Source organism: Chiloscyllium punctatum, chromosome 18 (assembly GCF_047496795.1).
Source record: "Chiloscyllium punctatum isolate Juve2018m chromosome 18, sChiPun1.3, whole genome shotgun sequence".
Classification (NCBI taxonomy): domain Eukaryota; kingdom Metazoa; phylum Chordata; class Chondrichthyes; order Orectolobiformes; family Hemiscylliidae; genus Chiloscyllium; species Chiloscyllium punctatum.
Window position 1 is genome coordinate 33,869,680 of NC_092756.1, and position 10,228 is coordinate 33,879,907.

Sequence of the window (10,228 nt, forward strand, 5' to 3'; positions counted from 1 at the left end):
ATGTGAGAGTGTCGGGGGGCATGAGCCATAAAGTAATCACACAACTAACAACAGGGTAATTCCAAACTACTCTTTCAAACATACTGGAGCCTGAGTGCACCACCACTTCCCAGACAATGCTGCAAAGAGACAAAGAAAGAACATAATAAGAATGGGCCATAAAAAGTGAATTTCACCAATCACAGTCTCGATTAGATTACCTTTCCCTTCCGATGACTGCAGGACGGAAATGAAGGAAGTGGGAGAAATTCAATAACATATGACATCGAAATACATATGAACGATTTTCTCATTGGCCAGAAAACCAAATAACGACGAGTCGAGTCACCGGAGGAGTCTGTTTCGCAACAACGATGAAATAACAGTCTCCATTCGGTTCCAGTAAAAGCTCAACTTGCCTGGAACAGAAAGCAACAGTAGAGCTGCTGGCGATTTTCCGCGCGGGAAGCGAACACGATCATGACAGCAGAGACACTTTGGAAAATTTGGCACTTTCCCACACCGCAGTCAATTCCCTGGGAAGCAAACTCATTTTTCTTCTGTTTTTAACAGAAATGAGGCAGGGATTGAAACAACATTTAAACCAGCTGTTCCGTTGGAGCTGTTCAGCAGAAATGGCAGCGGTGGGATTCGAACCCACGCCTCTGTTAAGACTGGAGCCTTAATCCAGCGCCTTAGACCGCTCGGCCACACTACCAACACGCCCGATATTCCATTTTCTTGCACTTCCAATTGTGTTCCTGCATAACAACAGATGCAAACTCACGTGAAAAGGGTTCCATGATCCCTCTCCGACTCGCACAGCTGCTGGGATGTGCGCGTCTACAATATCAATTTCTCAGCAGTTAACGATAGCCCATCAATCCAGACAAAAATCACTGGTAAGCTGAGTCTATCTTCTCAGACTGGATTCAGCTACAAATGTATCTGTGAGTGCGTGAGAATATATGATCGGTTATGATTGGGTCAAATTACCATGAGCTACTTGACATTACTGCAGTTTCGATTCTTGCTTTGCTCAATGATTTCACCCATTGTTCGAAACAGGACAACTTTCACGGTGACACGGAACATGAAACACACCGGACTACAGGGAAAATGCACAAAGCTGAGCAGGCCGTGTCCCAAATCATACCGTGCAGCATAGTTTCAGTCACTGTGTCTGTTTTGCAGAATAAGGTTCCCAAAGAATGTTCCACCCTAAAACCGGAGGTAGCATTACAATCCGAGAATGACAGATTACATTGTGAGGAAGGTCTGACCTCGGGGCCGGTTCGAGATGCCACTTTCCTTGCCTTTTACCTTAACCGTGCAATTTGCTGCAGAGATTATCACACCTGGACATGAGCCTCATCGATACCAACTGAGTTGGAAACCTGTGTGGGAATCGATGAGAAAAAGCGACTCAATAAAGTTTAACAAGTTCCATGGTGCTTTTTAGAAATGCAGTTTCTGTTCACCTCAATCCAAAAGGCAGTTTCTGAACATAGTAACAGAAGTCAAAAGGTAATTACCTCACCCCACCCCCACTCCGGAAGAGGTGCTAACTGCCCTTGATTGCTTTTTGTTCACGATGTGAAGAGCTCTCACGCCTGAGTCACCGTCACGTCTCTGGTTGCAGAATGAATCACAAAGAAGGACTTTCTCCAGAGCCGCAACTGCCTCACTTCCCCACTCGCCCTACCCGTTTACATTTTCCTGCTCGTCAGTGATTTAAAGAAAACCAAATGGATGCGATGTCATTCTGTAGCCTCTCTGTCGATTCCTCCGTTTCAGTTCCAACGTGGCTTAGATCTCGGGGCGCACCTTAATACTAGCGACGCTATGAAAGCACAGGTCCAGAGGTTCCTCTGAGAGTGTAATTTCTTTCATTGCTGTTGCTGATTGAATGAGCCACTGACGTGCGAACTGCTCCAAAACATGTTTCAGGACCTCTGGTGCCAATTCTCGCACGTTGAATAACGACAGACACCTTCCAAATGAGGTCTTTCAGAGACGACTTTGGGATACATTTGACAGACAGACTAGTTGAGGAATCCGTGGTGCACTGTGACACCAGCACATCAGCTTCTTCTCTGTCTTTGAACCGGGCCGCCTGCGCAAGGAATGCGAATGCGGTAATGCTTTTCGTGGAAGGATCAGAAGGGGGTAACTACACTCTCAAACAGAATGGCATATGATCAGAACCAGGTTGGAGAAAAACTTTACAATGCTTTGCACAGTAATTAAATGGAATTGCATTGCATTGCACTGCACTACGAGAGAAGATTTGTTCAAGCAAACTCGAAGGCAGGTTTGAAGTTGGGAAATCAAGCAAGAAAGCTGCGTTCTTGTCCATGTAAAAGGCTGCAGTTGAAGAACAAAGCAGTTTCTGCCCAGTTTCAAACTGGGGACTTTTCGCGTATAAGGCGAACGTGATGACCACGACACGACAAAAACAAGCCTCGGTCGCCCCCGCTGCAGCTCAGTGGCATCCAGCACTGAAAGTTGAAGCCATTCTACCTTTCACCTTTCTGTTTCCGTTAGCTCGTTGTTTAATGGGACTTGTTTAATTTTGGCTATGTGGTGAGCATGGACGAGATACACCGAAGTATCTGTTTCCACGCGGTGTACCCCAATAACGTTGTGTTGCTTACACCTGCTTTAAAGAATTACGTTTTTTCGGAGCTTACCGTCGCAGTCTGTGGCAAAATCATTTAGTCTGTTGGACTGCTCACGGGAAAGGTAGCATTGTGAAACACTGCAGAAACGAACGACTTCCTTACTTTTGCTCCGACTGACCATACTCCGTGAAAGTTTCCCAGATTCTCAGTTGAGGATTTTTGCAGCTGGAAGTTACCTCAGAAACCCTGTTAATTCGTAATGTATTGAGCGAATCGCAAAACAGAAAGCATTTAACACGGAACACAAACAAAACTGGAAAACCAAATGCATTTTCAGACACAGCGAGCATGAATGCTAAATGTGAGAGTGTCGGGGGGCATGAGCCATAAAGTAATCACACAACTAACAACAGGGTAATTCCAAACTACTCTTTCAAACATACTGGAGCCTGAGTGCACCACCACTTCCCAGACAATGCTGCAAAGAGACAAAGAAAGAACATAATAAGAATGGGCCATAAAAAGTGAATTTCACCAATCACAGTCTCGATTAGATTACCTTTCCCTTCCGATGACTGCAGGACGGAAATGAAGGAAGTGGGAGAAATTCAATAACATATGACATCGAAATACATATGAACGATTTTCTCATTGGCCAGAAAACCAAATAACGACGAGTCGAGTCACCGGAGGAGTCTGTTTCGCAACAACGATGAAATAACAGTCTCCATTCGGTTCCAGTAAAAGCTCAACTTGCCTGGAACAGAAAGCAACAGTAGAGCTGCTGGCGATTTTCCGCGCGGGAAGCGAACACGATCATGACAGCAGAGACACTTTGGAAAATTTGGCACTTTCCCACACCGCAGTCAATTCCCTGGGAAGCAAACTCATTTTTCTTCTGTTTTTAACAGAAATGAGGCAGGGATTGAAACAACATTTAAACCAGCTGTTCCGTTGGAGCTGTTCAGCAGAAATGGCAGCGGTGGGATTCGAACCCACGCCTCTGTTGAGACTGGAGCCTTAATCCAGCGCCTTAGACCGCTCGGCCACACTACCAACACGCCCGAGAGTCCGTTTTCTTGCACTTCCAATTGTGTTCCTGCATAACAACAGATGCAAACTCACGTGAAAAGGGTTCCATGATCCCTCTCCGACTCGCACAGCTGCTGGGATGTGCGCGTCTACAATATCAATTTCTCAGCAGTTAACGATAGCCCATCAATCCAGACAAAAATCACTGGTAAGCTGAGTCTATCTTCTCAGACTGGATTCAGCTACAAATGTATCTGTGAGTGCGTGAGAATATATGATCGGTTATGATTGGGTCAAATTACCATGAGCTACTTGACATTACTGCAGTTTCGATTCTTGCTTTGCTCAATGATTTCACCCATTGTTCGAAACAGGACAACTTTCACGGTGACACGGAACATGAAACACACCGGACTACAGGGAAAATGCACAAAGCTGAGCAGGCCGTGTCCCAAATCATACCGTGCAGCATAGTTTCAGTCACTGTGTCTGTTTTGCAGAATAAGGTTCCCAAAGAATGTTCCACCCTAAAACCGGAGGTAGCATTACAATCCGAGAATGACAGATTACATTGTGAGGAAGGTCTGACCTCGGGGCCGGTTCGAGATGCCACTTTCCTTGCCTTTTACCTTAACCGTGCAATTTGCTGCAGAGATTATCACACCTGGACATGAGCCTCATCGATACCAACTGAGTTGGAAACCTGTGTGGGAATCGATGAGAAAAAGCGACTCAATAAAGTTTAACAAGTTCCATGGTGCTTTTTAGAAATGCAGTTTCTGTTCACCTCAATCCAAAAGGCAGTTTCTGAACATAGTAACAGAAGTCAAAAGGTAATTACCTCACCCCACCCCCACTCCGGAAGAGGTGCTAACTGCCCTTGATTGCTTTTTGTTCACGATGTGAAGAGCTCTCACGCCTGAGTCACCGTCACGTCTCTGGTTGCAGAATGAATCACAAAGAAGGACTTTCTCCAGAGCCGCAACTGCCTCACTTCCCCACTCGCCCTACCCGTTTACATTTTCCTGCTCGTCAGTGATTTAAAGAAAACCAAATGGATGCGATGTCATTCTGTAGCCTCTCTGTCGATTCCTCCGTTTCAGTTCCAACGTGGCTTAGATCTCGGGGCGCACCTTAATACTAGCGACGCTATGAAAGCACAGGTCCAGAGGTTCCTCTGAGAGTGTAATTTCTTTCATTGCTGTTGCTGATTGAATGAGCCACTGACGTGCGAACTGCTCCAAAACATGTTTCAGGACCTCTGGTGCCAATTCTCGCACGTTGAATAACGACAGACACCTTCCAAATGAGGTCTTTCAGAGACGACTTTGGGATACATTTGACAGACAGACTAGTTGAGGAATCCGTGGTGCACTGTGACACCAGCACATCAGCTTCTTCTCTGTCTTTGAACCGGGCCACCTGCGCAAGGAATGCGAATGCGGTAATGCTTTTCGTGGAAGGATCAGAAGGGGGTAACTACACTCTCAAACAGAATGGCATATGATCAGAACCAGGTTGGAGAAAAACTTTACAATGCTTTGCACAGTAATTAAATGGAATTGCATTGCATTGCACTGCACTACGAGAGAAGATTTGTTCAAGCAAACTCGAAGGCAGGTTTGAAGTTGGGAAATCAAGCAAGAAAGCTGCGTTCTTGTCCATGTAAAAGGCTGCAGTTGAAGAACAAAGCAGTTTCTGCCCAGTTTCAAACTGGGGACTTTTCGCGTATAAGGCGAACGTGATGACCACGACACGACAAAAACAAGCCTCGGTCGCCCCCGCTGCAGCTCAGTGGCATCCAGCACTGAAAGTTGAAGCCATTCTACCTTTCACCTTTCTGTTTCCGTTAGCTCGTTGTTTAATGGGACTTGTTTAATTTTGGCTATGTGGTGAGCATGGACGAGATACACCGAAGTATCTGTTTCCACGCGGTGTACCCCAATAACGTTGTGTTGCTTACACCTGCTTTAAAGAATTACGTTTTTGCGGAGCTTACCGTCGCAGTCTGTGGCAAAATCATTTAGTCTGTTGGACTGCTCACGGGAAAGGTAGCATTGTGAAACACTGCAGAAACGAACGACTTCCTTACTTTTGCTCCGACTGACCATACTCCGTGAAAGTTTCCCAGATTCTCAGTTGAGGATTTTTGCAGCTGGAAGTTACCTCAGAAACCCTGTTAATTCGTAATGTATTGAGCGAATCGCAAAACAGAAAGCATTTAACACGGAACACAAACAAAACTGGAAAACCAAATGCATTTTCAGACACAGCGAGCATGAATGCTAAATGTGAGAGTGTCGGGGGGCATGAGCCATAAAGTAATCACACAACTAACAACAGGGTAATTCCAAACTACTCTTTCAAACATACTGGAGCCTGAGTGCACCACCACTTCCCAGACAATGCTGCAAAGAGACAAAGAAAGAACATAATAAGAATGGGCCATAAAAAGTGAATTTCACCAATCACAGTCTCGATTAGATTACCTTTCCCTTCCGATGACTGCAGGACGGAAATGAAGGAAGTGGGAGAAATTCAATAACATATGACATCGAAATACATATGAACGATTTTCTCATTGGCCAGAAAACCAAATAACGACGAGTCGAGTCACCGGAGGAGTCTGTTTCGCAACAACGATGAAATAACAGTCTCCATTCGGTTCCAGTAAAAGCTCAACTTGCCTGGAACAGAAAGCAACAGTAGAGCTGCTGGCGATTTTCCGCGCGGGAAGCGAACACGATCATGACAGCAGAGACACTTTGGAAAATTTGGCACTTTCCCACACCGCAGTCAATTCCCTGGGAAGCAAACTCATTTTTCTTCTGTTTTTAACAGAAATGAGGCAGGGATTGAAACAACATTTAAACCAGCTGTTCCGTTGGAGCTGTTCAGCAGAAATGGCAGCGGTGGGATTCGAACCCACGCCTCTGTTGAGACTGGAGCCTTAATCCAGCGCCTTAGACCGCTCGGCCACACTACCAACACGCCCGAGAGTCCGTTTTCTTGCACTTCCAATTGTGTTCCTGCATAACAACAGATGCAAACTCACGTGAAAAGGGTTCCATGATCCCTCTCCGACTCGCACAGCTGCTGGGATGTGCGCGTCCACAATATCAATTTCTCAGCAGTTAACGATAGCCCATCAATCCAGACAAAAATCACTGGTAAGCTGAGTCTATCTTCTCAGACTGGATTCAGCTACAAATGTATCTGTGAGTGCGTGAGAATATATGATCGGTTATGATTGGGTCAAATTACCATGAGCTACTTGACATTACTGCAGTTTCGATTCTTGCTTTGCTCAATGATTTCACCCATTGTTCGAAACAGGACAACTTTCACGGTGACACGGAACATGAAACACACCGGACTACAGGGAAAATGCACAAAGCTGAGCAGGCCGTGTCCCAAATCATACCGTGCAGCATAGTTTCAGTCACTGTGTCTGTTTTGCAGAATAAGGTTCCCAAAGAATGTTCCACCCTAAAACCGGAGGTAGCATTACAATCCGAGAATGACAGATTACATTGTGAGGAAGGTCTGACCTCGGGGCCGGTTCGAGATGCCACTTTCCTTGCCTTTTACCTTAACCGTGCAATTTGCTGCAGAGATTATCACACCTGGACATGAGCCTCATCGATACCAACTGAGTTGGAAACCTGTGTGGGAATCGATGAGAAAAAGCGACTCAATAAAGTTTAACAAGTTCCATGGTGCTTTTTAGAAATGCAGTTTCTGTTCACCTCAATCCAAAAGGCAGTTTCTGAACATAGTAACAGAAGTCAAAAGGTAATTACCTCACCCCACCCCCACTCCGGAAGAGGTGCTAACTGCCCTTGATTGCTTTTTGTTCACGATGTGAAGAGCTCTCACGCCTGAGTCACCGTCACGTCTCTGGTTGCAGAATGAATCACAAAGAAGGACTTTCTCCAGAGCCGCAACTGCCTCACTTCCCCACTCGCCCTACCCGTTTACATTTTCCTGCTCGTCAGTGATTTAAAGAAAACCAAATGGATGCGATGTCATTCTGTAGCCTCTCTGTCGATTCCTCCGTTTCAGTTCCAACGTGGCTTAGATCTCGGGGCGCACCTTAATACTAGCGACGCTATGAAAGCACAGGTCCAGAGGTTCCTCTGAGAGTGTAATTTCTTTCATTGCTGTTGCTGATTGAATGAGCCACTGACGTGCGAACTGCTCCAAAACATGTTTCAGGACCTCTGGTGCCAATTCTCGCACGTTGAATAACGACAGACACCTTCCAAATGAGGTCTTTCAGAGACGACTTTGGGATACATTTGACAGACAGACTAGTTGAGGAATCCGTGGTGCACTGTGACACCAGCACATCAGCTTCTTCTCTGTCTTTGAACCGGGCCGCCTGCGCAAGGAATGCGAATGCGGTAATGCTTTTCGTGGAAGGATCAGAAGGGGGTAACTACACTCTCAAACAGAATGGCATATGATCAGAACCAGGTTGGAGAAAAACTTTACAATGCTTTGCACAGTAATTAAATGGAATTGCATTGCATTGCACTGCACTACGAGAGAAGATTTGTTCAAGCAAACTCGAAGGCAGGTTTGAAGTTGGGAAATCAAGCAAGAAAGCTGCGTTCTTGTCCATGTAAAAGGCTGCAGTTGAAGAACAAAGCAGTTTCTGCCCAGTTTCAAACTGGGGACTTTTCGCGTATAAGGCGAACGTGATGACCACGACACGACAAAAACAAGCCTCGGTCGCCCCCGCTGCAGCTCAGTGGCATCCAGCACTGAAAGTTGAAGCCATTCTACCTTTCACCTTTCTGTTTCCGTTAGCTCGTTGTTTAATGGGACTTGTTTAATTTTGGCTATGTGGTGAGCATGGACGAGATACACCGAAGTATCTGTTTCCACGCGGTGTACCCCAATAACGTTGTGTTGCTTACACCTGCTTTAAAGAATTACGTTTTTGCGGAGCTTACCGTCGCAGTCTGTGGCAAAATCATTTAGTCTGTTGGACTGCTCACGGGAAAGGTAGCATTGTGAAACACTGCAGAAACGAACGACTTCCTTACTTTTGCTCCGACTGACCATACTCCGTGAAAGTTTCCCAGATTCTCAGTTGAGGATTTTTGCAGCTGGAAGTTACCTCAGAAACCCTGTTAATTCGTAATGTATTGAGCGAATCGCAAAACAGAAAGCATTTAACACGGAACACAAACAAAACTGGAAAACCAAATGCATTTTCAGACACAGCGAGCATGAATGCTAAATGTGAGAGTGTCGGGGGGCATGAGCCATAAAGTAATCACACAACTAACAACAGGGTAATTCCAAACTACTCTTTCAAACATACTGGAGCCTGAGTGCACCACCACTTCCCAGACAATGCTGCAAAGAGACAAAGAAAGAACATAATAAGAATGGGCCATAAAAAGTGAATTTCACCAATCACAGTCTCGATTAGATTACCTTTCCCTTCCGATGACTGCAGGACGGAAATGAAGGAAGTGGGAGAAATTCAATAACATATGACATCGAAATACATATGAACGATTTTCTCATTGGCCAGAAAACCAAATAACGACGAGTCGAGTCACCGGAGGAGTCTGTTTCGCAACAACGATGAAATAACAGTCTCCATTCGGTTCCAGTAAAAGCTCAACTTGCCTGGAACAGAAAGCAACAGTAGAGCTGCTGGCGATTTTCCGCGCGGGAAGCGAACACGATCATGACAGCAGAGACACTTTGGAAAATTTGGCACTTTCCCACACCGCAGTCAATTCCCTGGGAAGCAAACTCATTTTTCTTCTGTTTTTAACAGAAATGAGGCAGGGATTGAAACAACATTTAAACCAGCTGTTCCGTTGGAGCTGTTCAGCAGAAATGGCAGCGGTGGGATTCGAACCCACGCCTCTGTTGAGACTGGAGCCTTAATCCAGCGCCTTAGACCGCTCGGCCACACTACCAACACGCCCGAGAGTCCATTTTCTTGCACTTCCAATTGTGTTCCTGCATAACAACAGATGCAAACTCACGTGAAAAGGGTTCCATGATCCCTCTCCGACTCGCACAGCTGCTGGGATGTGCGCGTCCACAATATCAATTTCTCAGCAGTTAACGATAGCCCATCAATCCAGACAAAAATCACTGGTAAGCTGAGTCTATCTTCTCAGACTGGATTCAGCTACAAATGTATCTGTGAGTGCGTGAGAATATATGATCGGTTATGATTGGGTCAAATTACCATGAGCTACTTGACATTACTGCAGTTTCGATTCTTGCTTTGCTCAATGATTTCACCCATTGTTCGAAACAGGACAACTTTCACGGTGACACGGAACATGAAACACACCGGACTACAGGGAAAATGCACAAAGCTGAGCAGGCCGTGTCCCAAATCATACCGTGCAGCATAGTTTCAGTCACTGTGTCTGTTTTGCAGAATAAGGTTCCCAAAGAATGTTCCACCCTAAAACCGGAGGTAGCATTACAATCCGAGAATGACAGATTACATTGTGAGGAAGGTCTGACCTCGGGGCCGGTTCGAGATGCCACTTTCCTTGCCTTTTACCTTAACCGTGCAATTTGCTGCAGAGATTATCACACCTGGA

At 45.6% G+C, this 10,228-nt stretch overlaps 4 non-coding genes across 4 annotated transcripts; all 4 read right to left on the bottom strand.

The window, feature by feature from the left end:
- Positions 1 to 615: 615 nt before the first annotated feature.
- trnal-aag (transfer RNA leucine (anticodon AAG)) lies at positions 616 to 697 on the bottom strand. Its single transcript has one exon. It is a non-coding gene; the product is annotated as a tRNA-Leu (tRNA).
- Positions 698 to 3,577: 2,880 nt separating this feature from the next.
- trnal-aag (transfer RNA leucine (anticodon AAG)) lies at positions 3,578 to 3,659 on the bottom strand. Its single transcript has one exon. It is a non-coding gene; the product is annotated as a tRNA-Leu (tRNA).
- Positions 3,660 to 6,539: 2,880 nt separating this feature from the next.
- trnal-aag (transfer RNA leucine (anticodon AAG)) lies at positions 6,540 to 6,621 on the bottom strand. The gene has a single exon. It is a non-coding gene; the product is annotated as a tRNA-Leu (tRNA).
- Positions 6,622 to 9,501: 2,880 nt separating this feature from the next.
- Positions 9,502 to 9,583, bottom strand: trnal-aag (transfer RNA leucine (anticodon AAG)). The gene has a single exon. It is a non-coding gene; the product is annotated as a tRNA-Leu (tRNA).
- Between the last annotated feature and the right edge of the window lie 645 nt (positions 9,584 to 10,228).